Source organism: Aquarana catesbeiana, linkage group LG05 (genome assembly GCF_042186555.1).
Source record: "Aquarana catesbeiana isolate 2022-GZ linkage group LG05, ASM4218655v1, whole genome shotgun sequence".
NCBI classification, from domain to species: Eukaryota; Metazoa; Chordata; class Amphibia; order Anura; family Ranidae; genus Aquarana; species Aquarana catesbeiana.
Window position 1 is genome coordinate 505,945,842 of NC_133328.1, and position 12,275 is coordinate 505,958,116.

Sequence of the window (12,275 nt, forward strand, 5' to 3'; positions counted from 1 at the left end):
TAGATTTCGGTATTTTACAATATATAACAAAAAGGTTTACTTTTGCATAGTTGTAGAGTGCCTTAAAAAAAATGGCAAGTAGGCGGTATACTGTTGAGGAGGCATATGCCCTCCTGTGCTCGGACAGTGAAGCTGAGTTGGGCTCAGAAGATGAGAATTTCATTTGTGACAGTGAAAGTGTCACAGCTCTCCTGACTATGAAAGGCCTGTTACTAGCAGGCAGCAAGAGGACGTACAGGGTAGCACCCCATCAGTTGCACAGCAGTACACCTCTCAGTGGATACCAGCGAGCTCTTTTACCCCTCAAATACCAACATTTACAGCCTCACCAGGCATAAATATCAATGTTGAAAATTTTGGCCCTGTGGATTTCTTCAAGATATTTGTGGATGATGAGCTCCTACAGCACATGGTTGATCAAACTAACCTTAATGCCACCCAGTTTATAGCACAACACCCGACATCTTCTCGCAGGAGGAGATGGGTGCCAACACACCTTACAGAATTCAGAATTGTATTGGGTGTGTTACTCAACATGGGCCTAGTCCGAAAGCCTACAATTCGGCAGTATTGGACCTCTAGTCCCATCCATGCCACGCCAGCTTTTCTTGGAGTTATTTCAAGAGACCGCTTTGAAGCATTACTGCGCTTTTTGCATTTTAACGATAATTTGCAGTGTCCCCCAAGCAGTGACGCTAGATATGACCGCCTGTTCAAACTGCGGCCCCTAATTTCTTTTCTGTCTAATAAATTTTCAGCGGTTTATACCCCGGACAAAAATATTTCTATTGATGAATCCCTGATGAATTTTAAAGGCCGGCTGCATTTTAAGCAGTTCATACCATCCAAACGTGCCCGGTGTGGCATAAAATTTTACAAACTGTGCGAAAGCACAACAGGATATACATTTGGATTTCTGATCTATGAAGGACGGGACAGACTACTCAACCCCCAGGGCTGCCCAGATGATCTTGGAGTCAGTGGGAAACTTGTCTGGCACCTGATCCAACCTCTGCTCCACCAAGGCTACCATCTTTACGTCGATAACTACTACAGCAGTGTGCCACTTTTTAGATCTCTGCATGCTGCTGGCACAGGAGCATGTGGGACCGCAAAGATTTTCCACAGCAGCTGGTGAGACAACATTTGCAGAGAGGCACATCACTCAGCTACCAACAGGAGGAAATGATGGCTGTCAAATTCTCAGACAGAAAAGACGTCTATATGCTGACAACAATCCACCCAGAGGGCACAGTGACTGTTACAGAACGGGGATCAGCTACACAGAAAGAAAAGTCACTGTGCGTTATTGCATACAACAAATACATGGGTGGAGTTGACCTCTCTGACCAGATCTTGCAGCCCTACCTGGTGCTGAGGAAATCTAAAACCTGGTACAAAAAAGTTGTAATATACCTTATCCAGGTGGCTATCCACAATTCATTTGTCCTTTATAAAAAATCTGGTGGTACTGACACCTTCCTGCAGTACCAGGAAAAAATTATAGAACACCTGATGTTTCAAGCAGACCCCAGACAACCTGCAGAATCAGAGGATGTAAGGAGACTAACAGAAAGACACTTTTTGTGTCCTATCCCAATCACAGCAAGCAACAAATTCCCCAGGAAGAAGTGTCGCGTGTGTGGCAAAAAGGGCAAAAGATGCTATACTCGTTACCACTGTCCCACGTGCCCTTCCAATCCAGGCTTGTGCATCCACCCTTGTTTTGAAATTTACCACACCATCCCACATTATTAGAAACCAGAAATATCGTGAGGGAGGAGGTTAACGTTTGCCGTATTTCTTCCCTTTCATAAAATAATGTTAGTCATTTAGGCAGCATTTTGCGCAGGGTTTTGGGTTAGACTTCAAAGGAGAAATTCACCTTCACAAAAAAATGTACATTTTTTGCAGGTAAAAAGAAAATGCATTTTTTTGTCTTTGTTAGGAGCCTGTAAAGCATTGCACCCATGGTCAGCAGATCGTGGGAGTAATTACATGTTCCTGCGGACTGCCTGTATAGCTGACTGCCCGAACCTCCGATATGGGCAGACAGTTACACAATGACAGGAAGCATCAATGAACTACCTAGAGATCTCAACATCGCCCTGGTAGTTCATTGAGAACTAAAAGCCGACAGCCGCAAAGGTTGTCGGCTTGTAGTTTTCACATTCGATCACATTAGATTGTGACAGTGAGCAGGGGATTTTCTCCCCCTGCTCACTGTCACAAAAACAGGGGATCGGGAGGGTATGGGGGCAGATGTAACATGTTACATGTTACACCCATATTGAGGGTGTAACATGTAACATGTTACAAAAGGTGGACTTATCCTTTTAAAAAGTAACATCACACTGCAGAGTGTCTGTAATGTATACATTGATAATTAGACTTGGATGAATTGCCCTCTCTGAATGCAACATATTTTTGGATCCTGCTATGGGTAAAAACAACATATATTGCACATGTATTTAGTATCCCCATGTGCGTTAGAAGTAGGAGAATTTATTTTGGGTTGATTTTTGGTGGTGGGTCAAAGTAATGGCACAAAATATATAGCTAAATTGAAACATTTGTAAAAAAAATGCAATTTATGTTTTTGCCTACCAAATTCAAAATTATTCCCACAAAAATTGAGAGGCTAAAAACCCAAGATTTACCCCTAGATAGATACCTTAGGGGGTCTTGATTGCAAAATGGAGTGATTTGGGGGGTAATTCCATTATTTGGATACCACAATGTGTCTGTAATGAATTCATAGTACCTGAAATGTTAACTTGGATTAATTGTACTCCTAAAGGCAAAATGTGTACTATGGTTTCTGAGCCCAATTATGGGTACAAACAACATATAACACATACATATGAGGCATATTTATTCATAGCAGTAATAGAAGAAGTTATTTTGGGTTGTTTTTTAGTGGTGGGTCATGGTAGCGACAAAACATATACATCCAAAATGTAAAAACTGTTATTTTTTTTACCTTTTTGGCTAGTTTTCCTTTAATAACAAAACTAAATTTATGAGTTATGCAATAACATTTACCACCAAAAGAAAGCCTAATGTGTCCTGAAAAAAACAAGGTACAATTCACCTGGATACACTAAGCAGTTGCAAAGATATGTACAGTTTAACTAACACATGTCAAAATTGCAAAACTGCCTTCAGGCATTAAGGTTTGTTTTACCCTTAGGCATGAAAGGGTTAATCACCACTGTTTTTTCTTTTTTGCTAAACAAAAAAATACCAAAAATTTTGAAAAAAATATTTTGTTAAATTTTTTTGCAAACAGGTAATTTTTCTCCTTCACAGATGGGCACTGAAGAGGCGGCACTAATGTGTACTGACAGTTGGCACAGATAGGTGGCACGGAGAGGTGGCACTGATGGGTACTGATAGATGGCTGACAGAGTGAAGAAAAAAAAGCCAGCAACCGGCTTCTGTTTACTCCCGTGATCAGCTGTCATTGGCTGACAGCTGATCATGTGGTAAAGGGCCGCTATGGTTGGCCCTTTACCCTGCTCTATGATTAGCCGAGTCCGAAGGGTGGTGCGAGAACAGAAGGACGGACATGGAAGCCCTTCCGGCATTTGCGGACCGAACTGTAGCCGTCTTTAGGCTATAGCACGGACGTCAAGTGGTTAATAAGGTTTAGAATATGTGAAGTGTTCTAAGTTATAAAATAAATATCTGACTTTTTGTTGTTTTTTTGTACAGTACTGTGCAAAGTTTTAGGCAGGTGTGAAGAAATAATGCAAAGTAAGAATGTTTTCAACAAAATATATTTTACTTAATTATCAATTTAAACAATGCAGGGTGAGTGAATGGAGGAAAAATCTAAATTAAGTCATTTGAATATCAAAACAGCATCAATTCTTTTAGGTATACTTGCACACAATTTTTCAAGGTAATTAGCAGTAGTCAGCAATATGTTTACATTTCACATTCAAACAAAAATTTGTTTGTTATAATTTATTTCGGATTCATTTAAATTCATTCCTATTGTGAAAATTCAGATTAGAGGTCGACCGATATGGGGTTTTCTCTGGCCGATGCCGATATTTAGAAATCGCGGTGGCCGATGGCCGATATGTGATGCCGATTTTTTGGGCCGATATATTTGGCCGATTTTTTTTTTTTTTTCCCCTTCATCTCATAAAATCTAACAGTTAGACCCCTTTCACACTGGGGCATTTTTCAGGCGCTTTTGGGCTAAAAAGAGCGCCTGTAAAGTGCCTGTAAAACGGCTCCCCTGCAGTCTCAGTGTGATATCCTGAGTGCTGTCACACTGAGGCGATGCGCTGGCAGGATGTAAAAAAAAGTCCTGCGAGCAGCATCTTTGGAGCGGTGTATACCGCTCCTCCACCACTCCTGCCCATTGAAATGAATGCGCACCACTGCCGAAGCGCCTGCAAAGCGTTTTGGCAGCGGTGCTTCAGGGGCGCATTTAACCCCTTCCTCGGCCGCTAGCTGGGTTATAAGCGCCCCGCTAGCAGCCGAATAGCACCTCTAAAATGACGGTAAAGCGCCGCTAAAGCTAGCAGCGTTTTACCATCAACTCCTGCCCGCTCCAGTGTGAAAGCAGCCTTAAGTAATAAGTGATACAGAAAATTTTTTCATTTAAACATTAAACAAAACAAACCTCCGATCAGTTCACTTGTATGTATAATTTAGAAAAAAAAAAAAAAAACTATCTTAAATATTAAATACACAAAAACAGGTAATCAAAACTTTTGGACGAAAAAAAATGGGCTAACTTTACTGCTTAGTTTTTTTTTTAATTCATTACTGTATTTTTTTTTAAAAAATTGCGTTTGAAAGACCGCTGCGCAAATACCGTGTGACATAAAATATTGCAACAACCACCATTTTATTCCCTAGGGTCTCTGCTAAAAAAAATATATATAATGTTTGAGGGTTCTAAGGGATTTTCTAGCAGAAAATACAGGATTTTTATTTGTAAGCAACAAGTGTCAGAAAAGATTTAGTCTTTAAATGGTTAAACTGAGAACTAAGAACTTGAAAAGATACAAATGTATCTTCTTATCAGACTTGGCAGGCTGCCCAGGGAGGAGAGAATCCTCTCCACAGGCAACTTGCATTGACTTCTATTACAGAAGTCATTTGCAAGTCACGGCAGAAGTTACAATCGGCCTTTTTTATCAGCACAATCGGCCGGTGCCGATTAAGTAAAAAACGCCAAATATCGGCCGATATATCGGTCGACCTCTAATTCAGATACATCTGAATTTTCGTATATCGAAAAAACTTGTCTGAATATCAACTCAGAACGAAACAAACTGCACATGTATAAAAAAAATGAGTGCATTTTAGGTGCATTTTCCATCGACCTGAATGGAATGTGCATCTGTGGTGCTCTTTTGAAAAGCGTACCAAAGATGCTACATGCAGGACTTTTCAAACTGCAGCGCAAACACAGCGCAGCAATGTAAAACGTCACATAAGATTTAAAAGGGGAATAATTTTTGATGCACTTTTGACATGCTGGAAATGTGCCTTCTGGTGTAGCATAAGTTCATAGGAGTGAAAGAGCCCTTAGCAAACGTACCCTTTTCGTATATGTTTTCTGTTTAAAACTCAGGATAGCATATAAACAATTACGTCTGAGTGTCCCACCCCCAAGCCCCATATATTAAAGATCTAATGCTTGTTTAGTCTAGGAAGGTGTAGTAGAGAGAAATATTTACTGTATTCACTGGTCCCATAGCAGCTAGTGATCTTCTTTACTCTCGGTCTCGAATGTGAGAGTACATTTAATGTTATCATATACAACGCAGAACCAGTGGTTGCTGATGGTCCTGCATTGTACATGGCAACATTGGTGAGGGAGTGGCCACATGACTGGAGAAGAGTAGGTGTTCAAATGGAACTGGTCATTAAAACTGGAACAATTGGGGAGGAATCCTGGGGAACTGAAGAATAAAGGTAAGAAATTCTTTCTACTGCATGCCCCCTAAAGAATAATATCCTTAATATACAGGGAAGGGGGGCACCTACGTGTAATATATTTGTAAGCCAAGCAGAGATCAAGTTTACTGATCCCAAGAGAAGTGACGCCAACGTAGCTAATATTGCAGATGAATTGTATCTTTCAAATTTCCAGACACTTTGTTTTTACAGAAAATCCGAAGTCCTTTTTACAGCAAATTTTACAGAAGGCTTACAGTGGGGGAAATAATTATTTGATCCCCCTGCAGATTTTAATTATTTTAAATGATAGTGACAGAATATCAACTAAAAATCTAGAAAAAACACATAAAACAAATGCTATAAATTAAATTGCAGTTCAGTGAGTAAAATAAGTATTTGATCCAAAAGCAAAACATGACTTAGTACTTGGTGGAGAAACACTTGTTGGCAAGCACAGAGGTAAGATGTTTCTTGTAGTTGGTAACCAGGTTTGCACACATATCAGGAGGAATTTTGGTCCACTTTTCTTTAAGGGTCCTTAAGGTTTCTTGGCTGTCTCCTGGCAACTTCAAGTTTTAGCTTCCTCCATATATTTTTTATAGGATTAAGGTCTGGAGACGGAATAGGCCACTCCATGACTCTAATGTGCTTATTCTTGAGCCACTCCTTTGTTGCATTGCTGGTATGTTTTGGGTCACTGTCATGCTGGAAGACCCATCCACGACCCATCTTCAGTGTTCTGGTTGAGGAAAGAAGGTTCTCATCCAAGATTTTACAATACATGGCCCCGTCCATTGGCTCCTCAATGCGGCAAAGTCAGCCTGTACCTTTAGAAGAGAAACAGCCCCTAAGTATCATGTTTCCACCTCTGTGCTTGACTGTATGGATGGTGTTCTTAGGATCATAGTCAGCATTTTTCTTCCTCCAAACAAGGCGAGTCGAGTTAATGCCAAAGAGCTCAATTTTGGTCTCATCTGACTACAGCACTTTCTCCCAATCCTTCTATGAATCATTTAGATGTTTATTGGCATGACTATACATGTGCCTTTTTGAGGAGGGGGACTCGCCAGGGTTTCAAAATGATTGCTTAGCAGCAAAGGTGCACTGGTGTATTGCATGGAGGAAAATGTCATTTTTTTGTACTGATGTCCCAATGCATAGAAACATTTGCAACTTTTCCACAGTTTATTTCAGAAATAATTATTTTAGGTCTGGACATAAGCACATTTTGAAACTGCTATAGTTATCTCTCTAACTGCTAAAGAGTTAGATTAAAAAAAAAAAAGTTATGCACTGACAGCAAAAAGTCATCTCAGTGATTCACACATTTCTGTTCTGGATTGGAGCTCACTGCGTCTGTCTTTGTAACACACATATTTCTTTATTAATTTTCTAGCATATTAATATTTATTATGCTGATCATTCCACTTATTTTTTTTGAACCGTAAAAGGTAGTAAATTAGTACCAAAACAACGTGATGCCTAGCAGGGGTCACACAAGTAAATGTTGTTCACTATGTCTACACGGTCAAGAGACAACCATGAACAGTTCATTAACGACTAGTTCGCACTGGAAAAAACTGGCACATTCACAGAAAGAAAACTAAAAATAAAGATCAGATGTCCTGAAGACATCTGATTATCTGTTAAAAACAGACCCATGCAAGGCAAATCAAAGAAAAATGCAGAAACAGATGTGTGCTTGTATTTTATAATTCCAGTTAGCTTGAGGTGATTGTAGCCATATTAATGCACTTGTTCAGGACAAGCTTTCAGGGTATGTCCCCTTTATCAAGGTCGAGGCAGTACCCAATTTCAATTTAACAACTTCAATACAGGACATTTATACACCCTTCCTTCCCAGACCAATTTTTAGCTTTCAGCGCTCTCACACTTTGAATGCCAATTACTCAGTAGTGCAACACTGTACCCAAACACATTTTTTATTATTTTCTTTTCATACAAATAGCGCTTTCTTTTGGTGGTATTTAATCACTGCTGGGTTTTTTATTTTTTTGCGACATAAGTGAAAAAAGTGCAAAAATTTTGAAAAAAAACCCCACTTTTTTTTAGTTTCTATGATAAAATTTTGCAAATAAGTCATTTTTGTTCATAAATTTGGGCCAAAATTTATACTGCTACATCTCTTTGGTAAAAATAACCCAAATTAGTGGATATTATTTGGTCTCTGTGAAAGTTAGAGTCTACAAGCTATGGTGCAAATCATTGAAAATGAATCACACCTGATGCACCGGCGGCCTATCTCATTTCTTGAGGCTCTGAAATGTCAGGAAAGTACAAATTCCCCCCAAATGACCCCTTTTTGAAAAGTAGACAGTCAAAGTTATTTAGTAAGAGGCATGGTGATTTTTTTGAAGTTGTAATTTTTTCCCACAATTCTTGGGAAAATTAAGATTTTTTTTTTTTCACAATATTGTCATAATAACAAGTTATTTCTCACACACAGCATATGCATACTTCCAATTACACCCCAAAATACATTCTGCTACTTCTCCCGAGTATGGCGATACCACATGTGTGGGACTTTTACACAGCCTTGCCACACAGAGAGGTCCAACACGCAGGGAGCACCATCAGGGGTTCTAGGAGCATAAATTACAACATTAATTTCCTAACGACCTATTACATTTGTGAAGGCTCTGGAGCACCAGGACAATGGAATTACCCACAAAATGACCCCATTTTGGAAAGCAAACACCCCAACGTCTATTCTATGAGGCATAATGAGTCTTTTGAACGGTTCATTTTTTTCCACAAGTCTTCGGAAAACGTGGAAAGAAAATTAAAATGTATATTTTTTGTTACACAAAGTGGTCAGTTCATGAGATATTTCTAACTCAAAGCATGTATATAGCAAAAATGACACCCCAAAATACATTCTGCTACTCCTCCTGAGTATGGGGATACCACATGTGTGACTTTTACACAGCCTGGCCACATACAAAGGCCCAACATGCAGGGAGCACCGTCAGGCATTCTAGGAGCATAAATTACACCTCTAAATTCCTAACGACCTATTACACGTTTGAAGGCCCTGGAGCACCAGGACAATGGAATTACCCACAAAATGACCCGATTTTGAAAAACAAACACCCCAATGTATATTCTATGAAGCATTATGAGTCTTTTGAATGGTTAATTTTTTTACACAAAAGTCTTCAGAAAACGTGGAAAGAAAATGAAAATCTTTTTTTTTTTCTTTTTTTACACAAAGTTGCCAATTTATAAGACATTTCTAACACATAGCATGTATATAGCAAAAATGACACCCCAAAACACATTCTGCTACTCCTCCCGAGTATGGCGATACCACTTTTGACTTCTACACAGCCTGGCCACATACAGAGGTCCAACATTGAAGTAGTACCTAGGAGCATAAATTACACATCTCATTTAATTTCTACCTATCACACTTTTGAAGGTCCTTGAGCACCAGGACAGTGGAATTACCCACAAAATGACCCAATTTTGGAAAGCAAACACCCCAACGTATATTCTATGAGGCATGGCCTGCAGATAGGTACTCTGATGGGCTGCAGATAGGTACTCGGGTACTCTGATAGGTTGGTGACAGGTACTCGGGTACTCTGATGGGTGGTGACAGGTACTCAGATGGGCTGTGACAGGTACTCAGATGGGCTGTGACAGGTGCTCAGGTACTCATGTACTCAGATGAACTGTGACAGGTACTCGGATGAACTGTGACAGGTACTTGGGTACTCAGGTACTCAGATGGACTGTGATAGGTACTTGGGTACTCAGATGAACTGCGACAGTTACTCAGGTACTCAGATGAACTGTGACATCTACTCAGATGGACTGTGACAGGTACTCGGATACTCAGATGGAATGTGACAGGTACTTAGATGGACTGTGACAGATACTTGGATGAACTGTGACAGGTATTCAGGTACTCAGATGGACTGTGACAGGTACTCGGATGAACTGTGACAGGTACTCAGATACTCGGACACTCAGGTGGAATGTGACAGGTACTTGGGTACTTTGATGGGTGGTGACAGGTACTTTGATGGGTGATGACAGGTACTTTGATGGACTATGACAGGTACTTTAATGGTTGATGACAGGCCCTCTTTATTAGGGGGGGGGGCAATCAGTGTGTGTTGGTGTGTACTGTAAGCGGTAATGAGATGTTACCGCAATCTCCTTCTCACACACGATCGGTGTGTGAGGAGGAGAACCCAGTAACATCTCGCTACCGCGGTTTGTTGACATTCTGTGACCGGCTGTGATTGGACACAGCCAGTGACATGGTAAGGAGCCAATCTCATTGGCTCTTTACTGAGATTGGGGTTGGGCTGTGTCAGGATGCCAAGCCTCGTCATCGATCGGCGAGCCCTAGGGGCCGGTGGGCCGAGCGCTGTGCTTGTGGACAGTACATGTGACCGGCTGTGATTGGGCACAGCCAGTCACGTGGTAAAGAGCCATATTTTATTGGCTCTTTACACAGATCTGGGATGGACTGTGTCCAAGGGACACACCTCATCCCTGATCGCCGGGCTGCTGTGGAAGATCCCATCTGCAGACATCATATGACCATAGCCTGGTATTGAAGTGGTTAAAATTTGAAGCCAGGGGTTGTATTAACTCAAGATTAGAAAGTGGGGTATTTCAGGAGTCAAGGAGGATATGTATCCAATGTTATCAGTAGAAATTATAGTATATATTAGAATTACTTTTTAAAGTAATTTTGTCAGCATTGGTACATTCCTATAAAATGGGCCTAATTTTCAGGCTTCCAGTACAATATTCATGATGTTGTAGTCAGCAATATGCATGTAGGGGAAGTTTTTAGCAGTAATATTTTCCATGAACAAAATCACCTTTCTGCACTTACATGAAGTGAATGCTGTATGATCTCTCTATAATGCAAACATGAGTAAGCTCTGACAATCTGCTCAAAGCATCTGCAATGTATCAGGCTAACAAGTCACTATGAATATTTGTCTAAAATCAGGGACTTCTCAACAAAATAAGAGGCCAAGGGTGGATGTAAATTATGTGGCCTAAAATGCTGGGCTTAAAGCATTTGTTACCAAAATGTGTGGCGCAGCTAAACCATCAGCTTATTCCCAAAAGTGTGCTGCACAATGGCTTAAGCGATCATGATTATGGGAAAAACACATGACAAAACCGACAGCAGCAATTAGACCTCTGATCCCCCTAGCAATCAGGCTTCAATAGAAAAACCAAGCATTTGTGGTCATTTTACAGAAATTATATGATTATAACTAGTAATCGATGAAGAAATTTTCAATGATCCCTGTGCTTGTAGACGTTATAATGTAATGATACTATCATAATCAGGTATTCAACACACACTCTTTAGATACTTTGGTCAGGAACCAATCCACCAGGTTGTTTGGTTGAGGAATAAAACCCATTCAAACAAGGAAAGATCTTACAAACTTACTATGGTGTCCCTGGTGGTAACTGAACTCAGAAGTGGCAGCACAACATACGCTATACTGTATGATCAAAGGTATGTGGACGGCCCTCCAAATTATTGAGTTCTGGTTTACACAGCCAGATCAATGAAGAATTTTGTGTGAACGAACTCCACTCCTGAATAGTCCTTTATTCTTTGAAATAGCAAGCAATCATGAGCAGTCATAAGAAACAACTAGTAGGGATCGACCGATATAGGTTTTTCGGTGCCGATACGATACCGATATTTCAGCCACCTCTCCTGCCGATAGCTGATATTTTGTACATTAAAAAAAAAAAAAAATATATACTGTCATTTTACATTTTTTTGTAATCATCCCTTGTGACAGTAATAGGCATGTGAGAGGTACTCTTTATGGAGAGATCGGGGGTCTATAAGACCCCAAACCCCTCCTCTGCACTTCAAAGTATTCAAAACTTCCAGATCGCCGTTTTTGAATACTTTATTTTTTAAAACTGACACCTTTAAGATGCCAGTAATCCAGGAAGTGATGTCATGACATCGCTTTCGGATTACTAGACCCAAGACCGGAACGAAGCATCAGTTTTGTTTGGGTCTTCGGCCAGCCAGCGGGCAGTGGGAGGGGGGGGCGTCCCCACCCGAGAACAATCTCTGCCAATAAGTTCTATCAATAAGTTCTGTGAAAAATTTACAATAAATAGTCTTTCAATAAGTGTCTTTAAGAAAAGTGTGCAATTTTTCTCAAAGGACACTTCAAAAAATGGAAATGAAGTTGGTCAGCTAACAAATTAGCAAAATTGTGCTAAACATACATTGGTACACTAATAGATTCCTCGATCCATGCTACACAGTGTCAATGGATGAATTTCCAGCTGAGGCTAATGTATCCTGA

General features: G+C 40.2%; 1 protein-coding gene across 5 annotated transcripts in view; it reads right to left on the bottom strand.

The window, feature by feature from the left end:
• Positions 1-12,275, bottom strand: part of RB1CC1 (RB1 inducible coiled-coil 1) — a 293,127-nt gene that overhangs the window by 86,157 nt on the left and 194,695 nt on the right. The window lies entirely within an intron of this gene.